Genomic DNA, 25,186 nt, shown 5'->3' with positions numbered 1-25,186 from the left:
CAAATCTAGCAGGATAGAGAAAGCACAGAAAACTGGCAGTTAGATTGATCAGATTAGTATGAAAAGTCATTTAGCAAAGGGAATAAGAAGAGTGACAAACTAGTATACTTTAGATCTTTTTTTTCTGAACCAGGGAAAAACTGATCATGTTTCCCTATAACAATAATAAAAAACTTTATTTGATATATCACCATTAAAGGTAGCATCTCAAAGCAATACAATAGATGTAAAAACAGATAAGAGGACCACAGATTACAAAGTAAATGCATATAAGAAAGACAAGCAGTTAGAGGTGCTACCAAAATTAGAAAATGAAGCAGATACAAACACTAAGTCTTCTGAAAAGAAAGGTTCTGAGGTTAGATTTAAACTGGCCCTGGTGTGTGTGTGTTTGTGTCTGTCTGTCCTGTGATGGACTGGCGCTATGTCCAGGGTGTATTCTGCCTTGTGTCCGTTGCTTACTGGGATAGGCTCCAAATCCTCTGTACTGGATAAAGAGATTAGAAATGGATGGAAGTAAAGGCACTGTGTGGATGGAACTATACACAGTGTTAGAAACCCACTATGAAATGGCAGCATCGCACTGAGAATAAAACATTTTACAGTGCTGGCTTAAGGAAACAGCCTTTCCACCTCTCTTGCACATCAGTATTCCTTCAATTCGTGTGCATCCAACACACAGTTCAACGCTAGCAACTACACAAAATCTAAAATGTGAGCTCTACTTGCCACTTACAATACCAACAGCACCAGCTAACTTTAGTAGTGACATTTTCATGGATCTTTTTAACAATAAAATTTACAACATCAGACTTCAGACACAATTAAACAGGCCTCAAAAAAGTCTGGTACAAACATTTTCAGCATGGAATAAACCGTTACTTTAATGGTATAAACCTTAAATGGATTCATATTCTCAATAAGATTTGGTGCTCAGTAACATGACTTAGAAAATGACAGAAGACATACGTATCATGCTTATCCTTCTATTTTTCATAATCGTAAACTCCTTAAGGCAGTTACATTTTCTCTGTTCTGACCTGGAGTTACAGAGAAATTTAAATTCTAATAAGAGATTTGTAATGAGGAAAGTCATACCAATCACTCATACAGTACCAGGATTTGCAATTACAATACAAATACTTTCTTTCTGTATGTGTTTATTTTGCAGTTTGAGTCTATGGCATTCCTTTGGGGGTCTATACTCCAAGGCATGACTTTTTTATGGGAACATGACATTTTTTTAAACATATATTTTTGTGGTAGGAGGGTGCAAAACATCAGTATTTACTGCTATTAATTACTGTACGATTTATAGTTGAAATCTGAGCCTAGATATAAAGTTAGATATAAAGTTTAAATCTCGACAAAGCAATGTAGGAAATACAGAGAAAATAAATCCTTTCTGACATCTAAAATCAGTTTTGATCAAGGTCTCTAAAACGAACAAGAAAAAGAGGATTTTCCGAGGGCAATTACGCTGTGTTTATATAGAATAAGTGATTTATGAGCAATCTAATTTCTTGTTCGTTTAAAACAGTGAAATGTCAGCTGCAAAAGATCGCACCAGAAACAGCACTCTCTCTGCCTGTCATAGACGTTCAGGAAAGGCTGAATGAAGTCATGACAAGTACAATAATTCGGTGATCAATAATAACAGTTGTAAGTTAACATAAGGTTATTGTTAATGACAGTATATAAGGAGGATAAGGATTTTGAAGTTGACTCGAAATCTGATAGGTAACCAGTGCAAGGACTTGAAAACAGGTGTAATGCATCCCTGAAAGGATTCTTGCTGTCATATTCTGAACATATTGAAGATTGCTCAGTGTGGATTTAATTTCCCCAGTGAACAGGATGTGCATTTATTAATTCTAGAAAAAAAACCTTTCTTGATTTCTCTAGTTCTTAGTTTCTCTAGTTCCCTTTAAAATAAACTATTATTCCACAATGCAGAGTATTACATGGCCAGTATTTACACATGATATTTGTGATTTAAAGAAATGAACACAAGCAGCTTTTGGAGATTTAAGTGTTGGCTGAGTTATTGCAGGATAAAAGACTAGAGATGTTGGTAAGAAGAAGATAATTTGGGGAAAGCTGAGGAATACACTTATAACAAGAACACTTCCTAATGGGGTTAGGCATACTTTTGATGAAGATGATGAAGTTAACAGACTATATGTTTACATAGATACTGAAATAAGGATTGTATTTTAGATTATGTGTAGTTGCTGGCATTGAACTGTGTGTTGGATGCACATGAATTGAAGGAATGGGCAAACATAGCTGATGCGGATCCACAGAGCCAGCATATTAAGATGTTTATAATTAGAGGCAATTTGTTTAAATAACTAGGTATGGATACTGATGTGCAAGAGAGGTGGAAAGGCTGTTTCCTTAAGCCAGCACTATAAAATATTTTATTCTCAGTGAGATGCTGCCATTTCATAGTGGGTTTCTAACACTGTGTGTAGTTCCATCTATTTCTAATCTCTTTATCCAGTACAGAGGATTTGGAGCCTATCCCAGTAAGCAACGGACACAAGGCAGAATACACCCTGGACATAGCGCCAGTCCATCACAGGACAGACAGACACAAACACACACACACCAGGGCCAGTTTTCCCATAAACCAATTAACTTACCAGTATGTTTTGGAGTGCGAGAGGGAGTCATATCACACATATGGAGAAAACCATGTAACCCAGAGAGAACATGTAAACCCCACACACACAAGATGGCAGGAATTGAATCTAGGACCCCAGTGCTGCAAGATAGCAATGCTAACCACTTTGCCACCATTATAAATGGATGGATATCTTAGTTATCTTTCTAGTTCACAGGATTGCATGCATAATTTAATTTTGAAAGCCACTGAGACATCAGGTACTACTGTTGTATTTATGAAAAAGAAACAAAACAAAAAATATACTAACAACTGTGCCATCCTACTCCTTAGTTAATACATTTTATTATTCATAAACAGTTAACATTGTTAGCAAAATATTTTGAATTATATTTAACCCTATTTTTTCTTTAGTTTTGTATTTAACTTATTATATGATAGTCAGACTTAATGTATATTTGAACAATGAAAATATATTTTTACAAGATTTTACATTAAGCACATAAAATTAATATGGTTAATAATAGTAAACTGTAACATGCTGTAACAAGATCGGTTAAACTGCGAAGAAAATGCTTTCAGAGAAAATGTTTCAGGTGTGAAGAACATAGATCTCCAATGCAATTTCAACCAAAACTGTTCCCACACACCCTGCCCCCACTACCATTAGAATATACACAGAGCTAATGATCAGGTGACCCGAGAGAGAGCGAGAGAAACACCAAGGGGTGCGGAACCAGGGAACAATTTACATGGAAAACGGGCGATCTCCCCAGACTGTCCGCCCGTTTCACTGTTACCTGGATACCTCTTTATTTAGAACTCACTAACACTGATTTTTAGTTTAGAAGGATTCAAGTAGGGTTTTAGATGAAAGGCAGCGACCTTAATCAAGCCCAAATCATAATTGAACCCATTCAGAGCCTACATTACATTTTAGCGTTTCATTCTGAGCAGAAGACCCTCACACCTGAAGAAGGGGGGGATGTCTTTCTCTGGAAATCTCACCTGCTTCTACTTTACAACCGGAGTGCTGGCTGTGACGAATTAAACCGGTTTCACAGGTGTAAGAAAACCGGCTCAGGGACCCCAAATATGTAATCATACTGGCTCTCTGAAGGCACCAGTTCTGTAGGGTTTGGGCATTTACTGAGACAATAATTAATTGTAGCAGTAAATCACAAAGTTGATTCTTTTGATGGCTTTAGAATCCAACCATGCGACATAACTCAAACAGCGCGCACACACAGGTACTAATACACGAGGATACATTTATTAATACATAGAATATGCATGTAAACCTAACAGATCTTATCGAGAGGGTTATCAGAATACAAAAGATATATATTCAATCAGTTACAAAGTGTTACACATATCAAGAGGACATACGTTCAGTATATCATTCATTTAGACCGTAACTTCTACATTAGATACTCAAACAAGTACATAACTTTTAGGAATTAAATTGATATCAACTGGTTGGGATAACAATTGAATTCTCGAGCTGTAATGCATTGAAGTTAAATACTCATCCAATCTTTGGGGATTCAGATCTCCTGCGGGCACAAAGAAACAGTTGCAGGCTGTTGCTGTCCAATCCGCGCTCTCTGGCTCCGTGCCAGGCTGTGCTGTGCAGCTTGCGACGGTGCGCTGCTGATGCTCATTGTTGGCTTTAACTAGCAAAGTTTGTGCACAGGAGAAAAGATGACTGTGGGTCCCAGCAAGTCAGGAAGAGGACCGGTTCATTCCTGGTGAAGCTGGTTCTGAATAGTGATTCAGCTTTCCACAGTTCCGACCTGTTCACGAGGCTTGCTGCTGGTTACTCTCTGGCAACCTCCACTCTAGACTCTTAGAACAAAGGAAAGTTCTGGCACTCGGACACACTGGCCGTTCCGTGGTTGTCCGGGCTGAGTCTCAGGATGGTCAGGAGGCGTGCTGCGAGAATGTCCTGCCCTTGGGAGCCTTCTGCTCCTGGGCCGTCCTGCCCTGGAATTCTCCTTTGAATTCCCTTTAGAACAGTCCACAGAATCCTCTCCAGAATCTTACTGAATCTTACTGTTTTTACCTGGAGAAACTTCAGCTCATTGATTGGTTGAAAGTTCCATGGGCATCAGAGTCCCACGTGGGTTACTCGGCCCTACCAGTCCCTGATTGGTTGATCAAGGTGAGATATGAGTCACTTACTCCTGACACTTAGGAATGCAGTCCAGATGTCCATCTGGCACTCCCTAGACACATAGGCGCCAATGGATGACCATTGATCATGATAGCCAGGCTTAGCTAAGTGCATCCCCCTGGCTGCACCACAGAGATGAACAGAGAAATGGGGCCTCATTTGGGAAGGCTCAGAACACTTAATTTTTTCTTATTAATAAGCCTCGCCGCTACACGCATATCAAAAGAAATTAATAATGATATAATTATATTCATGTACCGCAACACAAGAATAGTACACGCTGTACGATGTCTGTTGATAATTTTTCTGTAGGGCTTTTTCAACACTCTTACATGACCTTGCTGGTGGTGGTGTAGGTTAGGTTCCTGACTCCCTCATCACACGTTGGGTGTATGAATCCAGGTGGAGCCATTACTTTTTTTTACATTTCTTTAAAACGTTTCCCTGGGTCAGAGATTAAATAAAACTTCACTCGCACCAAACAAATTTATATTTCTAAATATCACAACATGATCGAATTTAAGTCATTTTAATAACAATGAATAGTCACCTATCACGTTTTGATTTAAATCGCAAACGCATGTTTAAATATGTGTGTTTTTTGATTCACAATCAGACAAATGTAACATAAATTGATATCTTTGTCTTCTAAGTATCTTAATAAACTTTCAGCATAGCTTTCTCCCCGTTTAGATTTATTTTTCTTGGAATCTTGGGATCAAACGTGGAAAGATTAGATTGTAATACATTTTAGAAAAGTGTAATCTATACTAGAAAGCTGTACACCACCTGCTATAAAGATACATATTGTAATACTTTCGGGCTCGGAAAGGACGGACACAAGAACTCAGACTTGCGGAGTTAAAGCAAGTTAAAGCCTTGATTTTATATATCACCTTTAAAAGTGGCAGCTCAAAGCAATACAGTAGATGTAAAAACAGTTAAAAGGACCACAGATTACAAAGTAAATGCCCAACACTAATTGTACCCATCTGTCATGCTAATAAAGCACCTTGAATTGAATTGAACTGAGGGGGGAGGGCGAGCGAGAGAGCACAGCCAGGAAAGACAAATAAGATACACTTCACAGACATTCACAACAGCGACATATAAAACTTTTGCACATATTGTTAAATTTGTACTTGTTTTTCAGGAGGTTAAAAAAAACACTTGAATTACTTATCCAGTCTCTCAAAATAAAATTATTTTTCAAGCAATACAACTAATGTCGGGCAACGTGTTTTTTTTAATCCAACATTGATAGCCACATCTTAAATCTTGTCAGTCAGCTCTTTTTTCTCTATTTGAATTGTGGCGATTCAAACAACTTGGGATAACAAGTGGTCTCAAAGTCACCGAGCTCACAGAGCTTCAACAAGAGATGACAATTTCCTTAGTCCTTCCTTAGTCTTCCTGAAATTGTCAGATTATGAGTGAATAAAAGCATTTTATTAAAAACACATTTGTGTTTGTTTGGGAGCTATATTATGTATTTTTCATATGTAAGATATAATGATGTGTCCTGCTGACACATCGCACAACTTTAAAAGCTAGAAAAACAGGTTTCAATTTACATTATCTGGAGAGCCTTGTTTTGTCAAAGGACAGCACACTCTCTCTCGCTTGCCCTAAACAGACAATACACAGGGGGGAGGGCAAGCAAGAGAGAGAGAGAGAGAGTGGGGTTGATGTGAATATGATAATGTGAATTCCATCAAGTCAGGCACCTGTGAATTTGCAGTATTCCCAGAATATGGAATTAATATGGAATTTAATATGGAATGTTAAAGCGATTTCATTGAGGAACCTAGCTTTCTTAACTGGTAAGTACTGTACTTACTGGGTTTTGGAGGGGGGGGTGTCTTTCGCTGGAAATCTCGCCCCTTTCTACTTTGAAAATACCTGTGAAACCGGTTAAATTCGTCACAGCCAGCACTCCCGCAGAGAACCGACCGCTACGCCGCCCCCGTGTTTGGGGTGCTTATCATTCTCAGTGCATAACAAGGAAGATTAATAAACATAAACATAATCTCATGGTCAAATAGTCAAGTCTAGCCATGTGTGAGTCTAGTCTCACAGAGCTTCAACAGCAGATGACAACTTGTGAGTTTGATTAAGAATGAATAAAAGCATTTAATTAATAATGTGTTTGCATTTGTCTGGGTGCTGACAAAGTAAAAAACAATTACTTTTTGACAATGAAAAACTGTGTGTGTGTCTCTCTCTCTCTGCTGGCGTTTGTAATCGTTTTTATTTTTAAATACATCTTAGCAAAGTAATGTACCAAAAAGTATTGTGAGATATATTTGGGTTAACATGTTCAGTGTTCAGTGTGTGGTAATTTGTTTGGTGCGAGTGAAGTTTTATTTAATCTCTGACCCAGGGAAAAGTGTGGTGTGGACGGCTGAGGAGAGAATGCAGGCTTGCGCTGTGTCCGTTATTCTTTTTGTCTTCTTCTGGCTTGGTCGGATAGTTTTTGTTTTTGTTTTATCAATAAAGTTTGATAATCGGCCAGTGAAAGCTGTGTTGTCCTTCACATGAATGCCTGAAACATTGTACCAAACCCAGGATTTTACAGTATTTTTTCTTTAAAATACCAATAACAGCAAAATACAGTTTACATAATATGTTGATGTTCCAAAATTAATATCGTTTATGACCTTTATGACCTTCGTTATGCTCTTCGTTAACGTCTAAGCCAGAACACATTATATCTTATTTTGCATTTCTTTTTTTAAAAAAATCGTTTTCCCAGCCTAACAGTATTGTTTTTATCCTGTAAAGGACTTTGAGGTACTATTGTGTACTATTCTTCTGTTGCAGTACATGAATATAATTATATCGTTATTAATTTCTTTAGATACGCGATTCCATATTATATTCCCTTTTAATCAAATTCTAAAAGTATGCTTGTTGACTCCGGTATCACGTTAGTTAAAGACTTCGATGCTTAAAATGTTTAGGGAGAAATGGAATAGTGGTGTGTATTTTTTCTTTAAAATACCGAGACCAGCCATATACTGCATGTTTATGTTCCAAAATTAATATCGTTTATGGCCTTCACACACGTTACAGTGTGCTCCTATTCTGTTTATGCTCAGCTACTAAGATTTCCCTTCAGTGGTAAAATTCCATATAAATATTCAATACTTAAACGGGAACAGTAAACACATTAAATATACATATACGTACTGTATACAGTACAGTTTGCATACAGTAATATGTTTATGTTCCTAAATCAATCTCTTTTATGAGCATGTGAAAGGCATGGTGAATCGGAGATTCTCAAAAATTACTGTACTTTGCATGATTGGAAACAAATGTGTGATTGCGAAATGCTGTGGTGGTCAATGAAAAAAAGAATGTGGACCAGGGCAATACTTTGAGTTTACAGCTTGTCCAAGGTCATTCATTATTAATACTATTAGTAATTTCTTCGTTAAAGACTTTGATAGCAACAGCTCAAACATGAGAGGTTGAGCTTTATTAGCACCACCTTGTGGAAATTCCGGATACTATTATTTTGCTTGCGGTACCACGTGGTCTAATGAGGTACTATACGAGAATTTATGGTAACTCGTGGTAAACTGCGTCAAGCGCACCGCAAAATAATGCAATATCGCCTGCTTGTTTTGAATGGCTGCATCTGTGGATAATGGATGGATGGATGGATAGTTTATTTTCAGTCTAAAATTACACACATATTTTGACATTTGAATCATGTAATTAGTACACTGCAACACTAATTTTCTATCACACACTTTAATTTTACATGCACATTTAAATCTGAACAAACATCTGATCTTGAAATAAATATACTGTATGTTGCTGAGAGATATAAACAAGACTTCTTGATTAAGACTCAAACACTGTGTGTGTAAAGCAGAATTACAAGTAGATACCAATTTATAGTGCCAAGATATTTCATATAACCTGCAACATCACATTAGACCATATATTTAAATTGAGTGTTCAGGTATTGTAATACAAGATACAAAGCAGAGATAGATCTAATGTGACAAAAGGAAAACGTTAAATTACAGTTTAACCAATATACATATAGTGGATATCAAAAGTATTCACCCTCTTGAATTTATTACATTTTATTTTATTATAATATGGAATCATCATGTTTTTTTACTAGAAGTTTTTACTATTGATTGAGAGGAAACACTCTCAAATGTGAAAGTGATAACAAACTTCTACAAAATCTCCAAAATTAATTATAAATATAAAATGGAAAATAACTACTAATTATCCACCCACGTTTAGGCAATATTTGGTAGAGGCATGGTTTGCAGGCATTATAGCCTTAAGTCATCTTGAATACATTTTTATCAGCTTTTCACATTTGGACACAACATTTTTTTAAATCTCCTAGAACCACCAGTGCACTCACAGATGATCACAATATATATTACATAATTGTCCTTTAATTCCTCTAACAACTAACAGAATATCTTAATTACTTATAAACATAACACAATTTAAAAAGTATCCACAAGTGACACGGAATCATATAGTCAAATGAACATCATGGACCCCAGTAATCAGTGTCTGATAACCTGACATGCCTCTTTCTGCCACAGCAAAGAAACACATAGCCTTTCAATCTTATTAAGTATTCTCTCCAATTCCATCAGTCAATATGTTGAGCCAAACAATATGGTCCACTAAACGTCCCATACCTTGTCTATATGTAGCAAATATAGGGTAGGGTACAGTGCCTGATCCTTCCTCTGTTGAGTCCCGCTCTGGTCTCTGAGTCCTCTCCTGTGTCCAGAATTCTTTGTCCCAAATCAAATTTTTGAAAACCCCAAGCTGAGACTTGCAAATAGACAAACTGTGTCAATGTTTATTGGTTGCCAATTGATTGTGCCAGGAATGGTTGGAGACCCTGATTAAAAGAAAAGGGACTCTGACAAATGAAGAAAAAAGGGACACACCAAAAGCAAATATATGGTGGCCACCATATGCATGTTTAAAGTCCCCAAGCCACAGCCCTTCAGCCACTTTTGTGACTATATGGCATAACACATTATACAGTATCTGAACTTAAATCTACTGCATTCAAATTTACTTCAATAAAGATCCTTATTTATTTTACCTTACAATTTTCTGTGTACTGCTTGAAGCTCAGTTTAAATTATTTTAAATCATCCTTTGATTCAAATAAGACCTCAAAGATTAGCTAGAAAAAAAATGTGCCAATTCACCCTACAATAATATAAACATAAGCTTCCAAATTACTAACCACAATAGGTGTAATAAGTAGAATAATTGGTAGAAGTGCAATTTAAGAAACATGAACAAAGATTTAAAATGACTAGCTGAAAGAAACTCCAGACCCAACTTTGTTCTTCAATCATTGCCATACTGAAAATGTCACAATATTGACAACTTGTAGGTATGACTACCACACCTAGCCAATGTACTGTGTAGTAATTGTTCAGTGTCAAAAAACAGTGTCACTCTATCTGTGGACATTGTCAGTTGTGTTGTCTCTGTTATGATGACTAGAAGAACTTGTTGGGAAAGAGAAGCAAACATGTAAGAGAAAAAAGATATACCCTACCCAACAAATGTAATGGCAAGTAAATGCACATCTCAAGAAAACATTCCCTCAAGCTGTTGGCATACTCCCACTTCTGTCAAGCTTCTGTCAGATTAAAACAATAACAACAAATAAAACTCCAACTTGTGTGTCTTTTATCCAAAATAGGCAGCTAATTCATAAAGGTCAGTAAAACGTTTGCAACACCATTTAAGTAGAATAATGCATGATGCAAAGGTCTTGCATCTAGTTTTATGATAGTTCCATAAAACTGCCAATTAATGTAGAAAATGATTTTTGGCCTGTCTAGGGCCTGAAGTTTTCCTTAGCCAGGTGACATTTAGGTGACATTTAGGTCTCCTACCCTAATTTATAGGTCAATCATTATCATCTAGGAGTCCTTATAGACACTCTGATCCTAGCAATAATTTAAAACTACATCAATGAGAATTTTATTGAATGAAAGATGACTGCATTTTTGTATATTATCATTGGAAAACACTCAACAGACAACAATAAGCATTTTAAATGACAAAAATATACAAAAAGAACATATGGGGAAAAGGCTTTGAATGTCAGCATGCTATAATTTACAATTTAATATTATTGTGTGAAACAACCATTCACAGTCTTCTTTTCAAGTGCAGTTCTCAACAAACATAATAAGTTAAATATTGTAACGCCCTCGCTCGGTGGTAAGGAGGAAGTGCACCTAGGCACTCATGGTACCGCAAAGCAAGGTGGGAGTTGTAGCCGGGGGGAGTCTGAGGGTCAGCACGATGACCAGCAGCAGCATATGTAGATAGTGTTATAGTAGTTTTAGTGTCCTGTATAGCTTTATAAGTGTATAGCCTGTAGTTAACGAGTTACCACCCTATCCATGTGTAAGTGTTCCATCGGTCTCCTCATGTGTGTGTATATCGTGTGGTTTCGATAGGAGAATAAAGCAGTCACTTGTTTTACTATCAGATCTCCACTTGTCCATTGTCCTGAGGGAACCTGAAAATGCTACTTTGGTGTCAGAAGCGGGCAGGATTGACGAACCGTGGCAGACACTAGCTGTCAAGCACCGGCTGACCCTAAAAGAGACCAAACTCACTGGCAGCGCACACACGGAGCATAAGCAACTCCTGGGTAGTGGTCCCACTGGTAGAAATGGGGCAACTACCTGCTGCTCTATCCAGTGGATGCCTCAGAGATGAGATGCTCTCCCTGTCGGAGCTGGCCAGCTATTCCCACACCTGCCGGCGCGAGTGCGACCTGGTCGTTACGACGGGGATGCGCCTTGGGAAACAAGTTCCAGCTCGCGGCCCGAACTTATGAGAGGTGGCTGGAAGGCAGAAGTGGCTGGAAGGAGTGGCCTGATGCAGGAAAAGCTGGCCCTGGGGCGGCATCAACCAGGAGAGTGACTGGGCCCGGTCGCCACTGATGTCATGTTCCTCAACTGCCGAGGATACCCAGCTTTCCCTCTCCAGGCCTTTCTCAAGGCCCTCTCAACCGAGGAGCTGCTGCGCCATATACAGCAGGCCGCGCCGCACTGTGGAGCGACTCGGCTGTAGCCGGGGCCTGTACCTACACCGCCGAATCGAGGACCAACCCTGCCTGGCCCTGCTCGACACCAGCTCATCGGTAACCCTACTACAGCCTGGCGTCCTCCCCGACACCAAGGGCACCAACCCCCCAGGATGGGAGGTCTCCGGCCTGCGGCTGAGTACCATAATTGGACAGCTTGCTGCAGTCCAGGGGAAACAGGTGCTTGCCTTCCATCTGGATACAGCGACGGTGTGCCACCCCTGCTACCTCATACCCATCCAGGAGGACTGCATCCTGGGGCTGGACCTGATGCAGTGGGCAGGGGCCAGTTTAGACTTGGACCGGCAGGAGTTGGTGTTGCAGGGAGAGGCAGACTTCACCTGGTGGAGGGCAGGCCCGGCAAAGGCCGAGGGATGCGGACTTGCTGGAGCCAGGGGAAAAGAGGCGGTTGCAGCATTCGTCGGGGTGGACCGGGCCTGTGAGGCACGGAATGAGCGTGCCGGATCCTGCCCCTGAGTCACCCTGGGGGCCAGACAAGGTGGAGGTGGTGGGGGCGGAATGTTGCGTGAAAGCGCGGCGGGCCATTGAGGACCTCTACCAGCGATGCTGCAAGGGCCTTGATTGGGACCAATTCATTACTCGCCCAAAATGAGGAACTCTTTGCGGCAAGGGACGAGTACTGCACCCGCACTGCCCTGGTCCAACATGACATCAACACTGGCGATGCTCGCCCCGTCTGCATCCCACAAGGACGCATGGCTCACACCAAGCAGACCGCCGCTGAGGAAAAGAGAGGGTGCTGGCATCGGTCCCACAGAACCAGTCTGTGCTGTACCTGGACGACCTGGTGGTTCATGCCCGGGGTTTCAACCAGGCTTCTGAGGTTCAACCCCCGCAAGTGCGAGCTCCTGCAGCAGGAGGTGACCTTCCTGGAACATGTTGTTGGACCGCGAGGGGTGGCTAAAGACCCAGGTAAGGTCGCCACAGTGAGGGGTTGGCCGACTCCCCGCACCATCGTGGAGCTGTGCAGCATCCTGGGGTTGGCCTCGTACTACCGGAGGTTCATCCGGGACTTTGCCAGCATCGCTGCATCGGGCATCGGGCTGCCGTTTCGACTGGGACTCGGGCTGCGAGACGGCTTTCGGCCGGTTACATGAAGCTCTGGTGGGGGCCCCCGTGCTGGCCTACCCCGATCCGCAGTTACCGTATATCCTGGATACCGATGCAAGTAACTAGGGGGTGGGCACAGTGTTGGCGCAGAAGGGGCCAGATCGGGAGCGGGTGGTTGCCTACTACAGTCGGGCTTTGAATAAGGCTGAACGGAACTACTGCGTGACCCGTCGCGAGCTGCTGGTGGCGATGGGGGCGGTCCGCCACTTCTGGCTGTACCTGTTCTGGACCTGGACCATGCGTCCCTCACCTGGCTGCTCCACTTTAAGGAGCCAGAGGGGCAGATGGTGCGATGGAAAGAGGTCCTCCAGGAGTGTGACTTCACTGTCGTGCACCGTGCGGGATCTCTCCATCTCAATGCCGATGCTCTCTTGCGGCGCCCCTGTGAAGCTGTGGACTGCTGCTACTGTGCCCAGAGGGAGCAGCGTGAGGGGGCAGTCCGCACAGTGGCGGAGGCGAGCGCCGCAGCCACGGCCCTGTAGGGGCTCCTGGGGGTGGACCTGTCAGACCTGGCGTAGTAACAGGCAGCTGATCCTGACGTGGGGCTGGTGCTCCGCTGGAAGGCAGCAGGAGCGTGGCCTGCGCGGGAGGAGCTTGCCCCGCACCCAGAGTCCGTCAAGGCCCTCTGCTCCCTGTGGGAGGCCTTGGAGGTAAGGGATGGGGTGCTGAGCCGGAGGTGGCAGGCTCCTTCCAGTGGAAAGATACAGTGGCAGCTGGTGGTGCCACAGTCGCTCTCTGGGGCTGTGCTCTGAGCGATGCACGGCCAGGTGGGCGTGGGGGCATTTAGGATGTAAGAAAATTATGCAGCGTCTCCGAGGCCACTTTTATTGGGGTCATTGCCACCGGAACGTGGAGCGGTATTGCCGAATGTGTGCGGTGTGCGTGGCGCAGGAGGGTCCCCCCAAGCGCTCTCAGGCCCCCCTTTAACAACACCAGGTGGGGGCTCCTATGGAGCGGGTGGGGGTGGACGTGCACCGAGGCCGGGAACCACTATGTCCTGGTGGCAATGGACTATTTTACAAAGTGGACGGAGGCCTATGTCCTCCCGGACCAGAGTGTCCCTGCCATAGTCGATGCACTACTGGAGGGGATGTTTGCCAGGTTAGGGGTGCCTGAGGAGTTACACAGTGACCAGGGCTGTAACTTCGAGTCCCTGGTCTTCGCCAGAGTGTGCCAGTGCCTAGACATCTCTGAGACACGGACTACCCCGCTGCATCCCCAGAGCGACAGGTTGGTGGAGCGGTTCTATCGAACGCTTCCCACACAGCTGGCCACCCAGGTGTCCCGGCACTAGTGGGACTGGGACCTCCACCTCCCCCTTGCGCTATGGGTGTATCGGATCACAGTCCAGGAATCTACCGGGTGCACCCCGGCCTTGCTTATGCTGGGCAGGGAGATGAGAACCCTGGAGGATCTGGTCTTCGGCCTGCTGCCCGGAGACGAGTCGGCACCGCCGGTTGGATCGGACTATGAGTGGGACCTGCGGCAGTGGATGCGGCAGGTGCACAGCTTTGCCCGGACCCACCTGACTCTGGCGGGAGTCCAGCAGAAGTGGCACTATGACCTGTGCTGCCGGGGACCTGCCTTCCAGCCCGGGGACTTGGTTTGGGTGTACAGCCCATGCCACCGCAAAGGCATCAGCCCTAAGCTAGCGCCCTCATGGGAGGGGACCGCTGAGGTCCTCGGGGTGGTGGGCGAGGTCTGCTACGGGGTCTGGTTGCGAACACGGGGGAGAGTGGTGGTCCTGCACCAAGACCGCCTAGCACCCTACCGGGTCTGGAAGGAGGAGCCCCGTGGGGAAGCTCCAGAGTCGGAGTCGGCTGACAATGGGGCGTCAGCGGACCGCTGCGCAGCAGCCACTCACGCAGAGTTCTGCAGCCTTTAGCCGAGTATGAGTACAGCCTGAGGTGGGTGTTCAACATCGGCGGGACGCCAGACTCTTCAGGTGGGGGCAGTGTAACGCCCTTGCCCGGTGGTAAGGAGAAAGCACACCTAGGCACTCATGGTACTGTGAAGCAGGCTGGGAGTTGTAGCCGGGGGGAGTCTGAGGGTCAGCACGATGACCAGCAGCTGACCCTGCATATGTAAATATTGTTAAAGTAGTTTTAGTGTCCTGTATAGCTATAAGTGTCCTGTATAAGTCTTTAGCCTGTAGTTAACGAGTTACCACCCTATCCATGTGTACTTGTTCCTTGGGTCTCCTCATGTGTGTGTATATCTTGTGTTTGGTTTTTGTGTGGTTTCGATAGAAGAATAACGCAGTTGCTTGGTTTACTATTACGTCTCTACTTGTCCTTTGTCCTGAGGGAATCTGAAAACAATCTGCAATCTGCTACATTGTTAATTACTATAGTAGCAAAATTGGGAAAGATTTATTTAACAGACTAATTACAAAACTTTGGAAATGGCTTACAGTGCATTTGTACTTAGTGAGGAATCTACATTTTTTTAAATCACTATATTTTGAATCTTTTTCATCCTTACAAATAGTACCAGTGAGCTGACAATTATTGCAGCAGTTACAGTCTATGTGTACTCTGTAACTTCCTTGGTTGCAGAGGGTATTCTGAAATATCCAAACACATTTCTCTAGGAATCACAACACTTAAGAATTAAATGTACAGAAAGGATTATGGAGAGTTTAGTCACAATTTGGCTAAGGGCAAACTCCTGCCCATAGGGCCAGTAGGCTAGGACCCCCCATGCAGAGTGTGGAGTGACCACAGAGTAGCTGCAAAGGTGGAGGTGGGATGCAAAAAGACGTATGCGAGGAAGAGAAGGGAATAACGTATGATATTTTTAAGATTTTAGATGAAGAAATACCAGTCAGGAATTATTGTGGATTGCTTACAGCTAAGTCTGATTGAACTTGGCTGTTGTCAACTTTCGTTTTAAACCATTTGAACTGGATTTTAAAATTCAGACTGGTTGTGTCTCTGAGGATGGGTAAAACAGCTGAAAATATTTACATTTCACACCAAAACATAATACTGGACATTTTCCTATCACCGAATTATAAGTAACAGTTTTGTGTTCCTTGTACACTGCCTTTTATTTTTTTAATTGCATTTTTATATAGACTTCTGCAACTTAATGATGTTATTTCACCCATTTTCTGATTACAGTGTTATTCCTTTCTTTTAAAAAAAGAACTATTGTTACAAATAGGGGTTTATGTTATTAAAGTTGTAAGTCATACTATTTGATGTTAGGGTGTTTTTATGCTCAGTTCTTGCTAACAAACAAGTCCTCATTTCTGCATTTCTAAATTATGGGGATTTGAAAAACGTTTCATAAAACTGGAAAGTTAGGCTTAAGAGGACTGGACGTCAAGACCCGAGGAAGCTAGCATTTAAAAGAAAAGAAGTAGCAAAGAGCTCAACTGGACCACAGAAGCAAAGTCCTATATTCTCCTCCACCCTCTCCAGCCACCAGCCCATCTACTTGCGCTACACAGAAATGCTGGATCAGCTCCTGAGCAGGGTTACAGCACTCCTCGCCTACCAAATTTCCCTGAATCAGGTGATGCCTACTTCCGTGTTGTTCACAATATAAGCAATAGGAACATACCAAGCTCTCTCATTTGCACACTTCTTAAAGGAATAGGTTGCATTCACGTTGTTCTTGGGTTCAATTCTTGATAGTTTAACATGTCAATGACAGTTTAATGTAACCTTATGCCTTTTGCCTCGAATTAGGATTTGATATTACTGATACTGATCTATATTTTAGTGTCTTGGACTTTTCTAATTATTTATTTTCATCTATTTCCTTTTCTCTTTCCATAAGCCTTTGTTTTTATTAAATGTTATTTCTGATAAACTCACCCTTTTGAAGATAAACGTAAGCAATCCTGATTTGAATTCACACAGATTAGCCTCACCTCTATCTTGAATTCGGGTTGTTAAGCAATGTGTTAATTATCACATTAATCTGGCTGTGTTTTCAGAGGACATGGTCATATAAGGATTAGTGTGGTGATTATCACTAGATCCCAAGACTGGTTGCATACCTTTTATACCTTGTTGTTTCAAACTCCTGGGACATGTGGTTTTGGTCTTGGGGTTGAAAGTGCTAACAACAGGGTCAAAGGTTTAGTTATACAGTGCCTTGCGAAAGTATTCGGCCCCCTTGAACTTTTCAACCTTTTGGCACATTTCAGGCTTCAAACATAAAGATATAATTTTTTTATTTTATGTGAAGAATCACCAACAAGTGGGACACAATTGTGAAGTGGAACGAAATCTATTGGATTTTTGAAACTTTTTTAACTAATAAAAAAATGAAAAGTGGGGCGTGCAAAATTATTCGGCCCCCTTGCGTTAATACTTTGTAGAGCCACCTTTTGCTGCGATTACAGCTGCAAGTCGCTTGGGGTATGTCTCTATCAGTTTTGCACATCGAGAGACTGAAATTCTTGCCCATTCTTCCTTGCAAAACAGCTCGAGCTCAGTGAGGTTGGATGGAGAGCGTTTGTGAACAGCAGTTTTCAGCTCTTTCCACAGATTCTCGATTGGATTCAGGTCTGGACTTTGACTTGGCCATTCAAACACCTGGATACGTTTATTTGTGAACCATTCCTTTGTAGATTTTGCTGTATGTTTGGGATCATTGTCTTGTTGGAAGATAAATCTCCGTCCCAGTTTCAGGTCTTTTGCTTACTCCAACAGGTTTTCATCCAGAATGGTCCTGTATTTGGCTGCATCCATCTTCCCCTCAATTTTAACCATCTTCCCTGTCCCTGCTGAAGAAAAGCAGGCCCAAACCATGATGCTGCCACCACCATGTTTGACAGTGGGGATGGTGTGTTGAGGGTGATGAGCTGTGTTGCTTTTACGCCAAACATATCGTTTTGCATTGTGGCCAAAAAGTTAGATTTTGGTTTCATCTGACCAGAGCACCTTCTTCCACATGTTTGGGGTGTCTCCCAGGTGGCTTGTGGCAAACTTTAGACGAGACTTTTTATGGATATCTTTGAGAAATGGCTTTCTTCTTGCCACTCTTCCATAAAGGCCAGATTTGTGCAGTGTAAGACTGATTGTTGTCCTATGGACAGACTCTCCCACCTCAGCTGTAGTTCTCTGCAGTTCATCCAGAGTGATCATGGGCCTCTTGGCTGCATCTCTGATCAGTCTTCTCCTTGTCTGAGCTGAAAGTTTAGAGGGACGGCCAGGTCTTGGTAGATTTGCAGTGGTCTGATACTCCTTCCATTTCAAGATGATCGCTTGCACAGTGCTCCTTGGGATGTTTGAAGCTTGGGAAATCTTTTTGTATCCAAATCCGGCTTTAAACTTCTCCACAACAGTATTAAGGACCTGCCTGGTGTGTTCCTTGGTCTTCATGATGCTCTCTGCGCTTTCAACAGAACCTTGAGACTATCACAGAGCAGGTGCATTTATACAGAGACTTGATTACACACAGGTGGATTCTATTTATCACCATCAGTCATTTAGGACAACATTGGATCATTCAGAGATCCTCGCTGAACTTCTGGAGTGAGTTTGCTGCACTGAAAGTAAAGGGGCCGAATAATTTTGCACGCCCCACTTTTCATTTTTTTATTAGTTAAAAAAGTTTCAAAAATCCAATAGATTTCGTTCCACTTCACAATTGTGTCCCACTTGTTGGTGATTCTTCACATAAAATAAAAAATTTATATCTTTATGTTTGAAGCCTGAAATGTGGCAAAAGGTTGAAAAGTTCAAGGGGGCCGAATACTTTCGCAAGGCACTGTATGTGCTATTCTCCCAGAATACAGTAGATGATTGACTGGAGATTCAGGTAACCCTCCAAAACCATCTGAGCCACAGAGTAATGAAAGTACAGAAAACAGACTAAGAGGGGTAATCAATAATTAAGATAATCTTACCACCCAAATTGTAAAGATTTAGACAAGAATATACCTGAGCAGTTGATATACAGATGCAGCCATTCAAAATAAGCGGGGTATGCTACGGTATAACGCGGTAGGCGTGTTGCATTAATACGCTTTATAACGCATAATTTCACATCTTAACGCAAATTACCATATACAAATTAAATTATGTTAATAATCACCTTGTAAAACCGCCAGGAGGAGCTAATAAAGCTTAACCTCTCCTGTACAGCATTTGAGCTGTCACCAGAAAATGCCGGTTTCGAATCCTGATCACTGCTGAGGGACAGTTTTTATTCAATTAAGAATTTAAGTTGTAGACTTTTAAATTCAAACTGTGTATTACAGCATGTTAATCATCATACATTAAAAAGTTGGTATATTTTATGAAAGCAAGATTGCTCTGTTGGGCAAAAGTACATAACCTACCTTTATCATAACTTTTTTAATTATGCAGAAATATTTTATGTATCAAAGTCTTTACCGAAGATACTACTAATTGTATTAATAATGGATGACCTTGGACAAGTTGTAAGCTCAAAGTATTACCTGGTCCACATTCTTTGTAACCATCTTTGTAAACGAAAATACTTAATTTTCATGTTGACAAAAAGTAACACCACAGCATTTCGTTGATATGATCATTTTCATTTCCAATCATACAAACTAAGTCTTGAGAATCTCTGATTCACCATGCCTTTCACATGCACATAATATATATGATTTAGGAACATAAACATATTACTGTATGTAAACTGTACTGTATATGAGTGGTCTTGGTAGTTTAAAGAAAAAATACACACCAGTATTCCATTTCTCCCTTAATATTTAAGCATCAAAGTCTTACATGTGGTTATTTCGAAACGTTTTTAAGTGATCCTTCTGACCATTTAACTGCACGTTTATATACTTCGTGAAAATTGATCATTTTAACCTTTTCTGCAAATACGCTCCTTATCAGATTAAACAAAAGCGTACTTTTAGAATTGGATTAATAGGGAATATAATATGGATTTGCATATCTAAATAAATTAATAATGGTATAACTATATTCATATACTGTTGCACAAACAGTAGTATAAGACTTTCCATTGATACAGTATGTGTATGGCTGTTTCAGTGGTTGTCACATTGCCTTGGTGGTGTGATAGCTTAAGTGACTGATTTATAACCCTGAGGTTGGGTGTTCAAACCCAGCTATTGCCATGAGTTTTCTTTTAACAAATAAACATTTCTTTGAAAAACTAAAATAGAAAATATTATTGGCATTATATTTACCTTTTTCAACATGCTGTAATACACAGTTTAAATTTAAAATCTCAAATGCTGTACGTGAGAGGTTAAGCTTTATTAGCTCCTCCTGGTGGTTTTACAAGGTGATCTTTTCTTGAATATACCAATACCAGAAATATACAATTTACATAATATGTTTATGCTCCTAAATGAATAACGTTTATGACCTTCAGATGCGTTATGTATTCTTTTTATGCTCAGATACTAAAATTTTCCTTTAGTGGTAAAATTCCATATAAATATTCAATACTAAGCAGATTAAAATGTGCACAGTAAAGAGATTAAATGATTAAATGATCTTTTCACTACCAACCAATGCACCATGAGTGCCCCTGTTGGTAATTCTGGCCAGTCAATCACATACCGCAGTACGGCGTGGTGGCTCATGCATAGTTGCCTGCAGTACAGGTTTGTATTGTGCATTTTGAATGGCTGCGTCTGTAATTCGAGAAAGCTTCATTCTCTGGCACAACTTCAGTGAAAAGAATAATAAATCACACTGAGTAAAACACATATTTATTAATAATGACACACAACATAAGCATAGAACATACAGTACAAGTTACACTATTTACAAAGCATCTTGAAAGCCTATGTTCTGACCAACCTGAAAAACCCCAGACTGCTACTCTGAGTATTTGAATCCTATAGGACACCTAAAAGGCTAAAAAATAGGGATAAACCTGCCCTCTAAACTGAACAGAATATGTCCTACAGTTATATTCCCCTCTCATTGCAGTAATTAAGTGACTAACTGAAATGATTAAGGTGTTGCAATGGGATGATTACTTAATGAATGGCATTGGAAGAGGTTAACCTTTTGGTGCTGGAGAATTAAAATTACACAAGAGCGAGGGATGCTGCAGTAGTTAGCAGTCCAGCCACTTCGTTTGACTGCGGCATATTGCGGTAGACCCCAGCATTTTAGACATTTTCAGTTATGTGAGTGTGCTACTTTGTAAAACCGCCAGGTGGAGGTGTGAAAGCTGATTGTGGCATGTGGAGCATTTGGGCTTTCGGCTGGTTATGAATCCAGCTCACTGTTTAGACTTTTATTCATTTTAAACTGTTATTATACTGGAGCTTGTGTACGTGATGTGCCTCTTTCACGTTTACATCCACATAGAGAAAATCCAAAGGTAAATAACAGTACTATAATATAACACGTACCTAATGTATATACAGATGGTAGCTAAATATGAAAACTTACACATCAGTACCCCCCTCTTCATAAATATTTTATGCATCAAAGTCTTCAACATGGTGACTTACGGTGCATTATGGTTTTAACATGCTTCTTCAGTTATTATATACAGTTTATAAACTGCACTCGCAAATGTTACTGTATAAAGTTTTATCCTTTTCTAAGAATACCTAGTAAGAACACCACCTGCTGTTATTGTAAAAAAAAGTTGTACTGATTTAATACCACTTGATAGTAAAATTAGTATGGAATCGTTTAGCAGCTAAAATATCGCAAGTGGTTGTTTTGGAAACATTTTGACATTCATTTATTTTAACAAACTTTTATTATCCTTATAGTGGCAATGGACAATGGAACACTCATGGACTGTAAAGTAGCGCGTTGCACCCAGGCGGTTCAAAGCCTGATTGGTGCATTACTTTCAGTTTGTTTCTTACATAGCCGAATATATAAAAATATCTCACTATTATAGCTTGTTAATGGTTTGGTAATGTCACTTTAAAGTTGGATTAAGAAAAATATTTGAGACATACTGTATATTTGTAGTGGCTTTGAAAGCATACGGTCTCATACTGTATATAGAGAATATTTATATAATATACATCACACTGCCCTTCAAAGGCGTGTGCACTTCTGTTTCAGTATATCTGTATATCTGACTTCCTGGGATTGGCATGTGCGAGACTCGCGGAGGGTGGGGCGTGTCATCCAACTTTCGGAAATATAAAAAATAAACGTGGTCCGTTGGTCTGTCGTAGAAAGACTTACTGTAAACGTCTTTACTGTGCCCGTTTTAGATATTGAATTTTACCACTGAAGGGAAATCGTAGTAGCTGAGCATAAAAAGAATAGGAGCATACTGTAACGCGTGTGAAGGCCATAAACGATATTAATTTTGGAACATAAACATACAGTATATAGCTGGTCTTGGTACTTTAAAGAAAAAAATACACACCAGTATTCCATTTCTCCCTAAACATTGTAAGCTTCGAAGTCTTTAACTAACGTGATAACGGAGTCAACAAGCATACTTTTAGAATTTGATTAAAAGGGAATATAATATGGAATCGCGTATCTAAAGAATTTAATAATGGTATGATTATATCCGTGTACTGCGGCAGGGCTGTGTAGGGCTGTTTCACCTGCCTGTTCATGCGAGCTGTCTTGTAGCCTACTGGTCTAGGTGCGTGACTACCAACTAGCAGGTTGTGTGTTCAAATCCAGCTGGTGCTGGACTTTTCATTTTTATTTATTTATTTTTTAATCGCGTAACATAAACATATTACCGTATGCAAACTGTACTGTATACAGTATGTATATGTATATTTAATGTCTTAACTGTGCCCGTTTAAGTATTGAATATTCATAGATAATTATTTTTAACTTGATTTACAGTATTTGAGAGGTATGTCTTAACACCGATACTACAGTGCTTAAGTACTGCTCACATATATGTTTCTAGTTTTATATTATGCATTTCATACGGTCAAATTACTTTTGAGCAACTAATAAGAAGCGCGAAACAGTATGCGTTTAAGTTTCGTTTTGTGCTGGGACCCGTGGATTGATTAGAGATATCAAGTACATACAAGTCATTTTTTAAATGTTGTAGTTCGTCTTGAAAAAATGTTACGAGTACATCATCTATCAACAATTACACAGGTTCTGTTTACATATTGCGGAGTAATATTATTTTCTAGATTTCACGTTGTGAATATGATGGGATGTCTGATGGGATGTTTCTAAAAATCCATCCTCTGTAAAACGTCTTCTCTAGTTGTCCTGCATATGTATTCGCTAATGAAGCTGTGTGTTCTGAGCCTGGATCTCTACATTTCTGTATGAACCAGCTTAGAGGGCTAAAGACAGCTTGTGTTTAAATTGAGTGTAAGGCAATTTATGCTTCTAAAGTCATGGTCAGCATTTATTTTTGTACTGTGCTGTAAACTTGTTCTGTGCCAAGTCACATTATTTTATAGCGTTTTTATAGCGTTATCAAATCCGGTGGCGCTGTGTGTACTGTAGTTACCTGTAGTTTCTGACTCCCATGTCACATGGTCTGTGATTGAAACCTGTAAAACTGGTTTAATTCGTCACAGCCAGCACTCTTCAGGTGTGAGGGTCTTCTGCTCAGAATAAAACGCTAAAATGTTTGTGTATATTCTAATGGTAGTGGGGGCAGGGTGTGTGGGAACAGGTTTAGTTGAAATTTCATTGGAGATCTATGTTCTTCACACCTGAAACATTTTCTCTGAAAGCATTTTCTTCGCAGTTTAACCGAACTTGTTACAGCATGTTACAGTTTACTATTATTAACCATATTAATTTTAAGTGCTTAATGTAAAATCTTGTAAAAATATATTTTCATTGTTCAAATATACATTAAGTCTGACTATCATATAATAAGTTAAATACAAAACTAAAGAAAAAATAGGGTTAAATATAATTCAAAATATTTTGCTAACAATGTTAACTGTTTATGAATAATAAAATGTATTAACTAAGGAGTAGGATGGCACAGTTGTTAGTATGTTTTTTGTTTTGTTTTTTTTTTCATAAATACAACAGTAGTACCTGATGTCTCAGTGGCTTTCAAAATTACTTCGGTGAGGTGCGCTGACAGCTGTGTGGTGTGGCGCAGTTGTGGCCTGGCACGGTGAGGTGCACTTGCAGTTATCTGACGCAGTGGTGGCCTGGCACGGTGAGGTGCGCTGGCAGCTGTGTGATGCAGTGGTGGTCGGGTACCGACCACGCAGTTCACCGTGCCAGGCCACAACTGCGCCACACCACACAGCTGTCAGCGCACCTCACCGTGCCCAGCCACCACTGCATCACACAGCTGCCAGAGCACTTCACCGTGCCAGGCCACAACTGCGCCACACCACACAGCTGTCAGCGCACCTCACCGTAGAGACGGGGTGCTTCTGCCGGCCCAGCTTCCAAAGAGCGAAGGGTAAGAAAATACAGCAGACTTCATCTGAAATACGCGATTACAGCGCATATTACAAGGTATTATTGCCGTTTTGAATTTTAAATTCAATTATAATTATTTCTTCGTTGCCTGTTCTTCAAGAAAACACCGCACGGGCGTAACGATCTACCACCAGGACAGTAAAAAAGAAAGCGGTAAGACGGAAAAAAATAAAAGTTTATTTTGACTTCTGTTCCGCGACTGATGAATACTACTGTGTGACTTTATTTCTTACATGAATTATGTTATTTTGCCACAGGCCATGGGTCTCTGCTCTCGGCCACTGGCCAGGGTGAAAACCTGTAGAAGCAGCACCTGTATGGAGACATTTCGGCAGCAGCGGTGCAGTACGATGCATTACTGGGGAGGATTGGGAGGCTAGAGACACTCCTGAAAATGCAGAGGAAGGAGACAGTATGTTCCAGCAGTCAAACAGTTGAGCAGCTGTCTCCCGAAAAGTGCCTCTCCCCTCCTCGCAGGTTGCAATGCCTGGCGGAAGCTCTGCCCCCCACAGAGCACACACCGCCTCAGGACACTCCATCCCGGCCTCTCAGTTCACCACCGCACAGGAATCTGTTGATGCTGTCCCCGCCGCCTATCTCCCCCCAGGAAGCACAGCGGAATTCACAGACGCCAGTGGGACGAATAATTCTCCCAGATGTCCAACTGCTACCCATCACCCAGGAGATGGAGGGGGGGTTGTACTTGCAGTGCATCAGCATAGACGGGAAAGCAAGAGCCGACCGCTACGCCGCCCTCGTGATTCGAAATCTTGTGACTT

Source organism: Lepisosteus oculatus, chromosome 12, assembly GCF_040954835.1.
Source record: "Lepisosteus oculatus isolate fLepOcu1 chromosome 12, fLepOcu1.hap2, whole genome shotgun sequence".
In the NCBI taxonomy this organism is placed as follows: domain Eukaryota; kingdom Metazoa; phylum Chordata; class Actinopteri; order Semionotiformes; family Lepisosteidae; genus Lepisosteus; species Lepisosteus oculatus.
Note: the sequence above shows the minus strand (reverse complement) of the source record.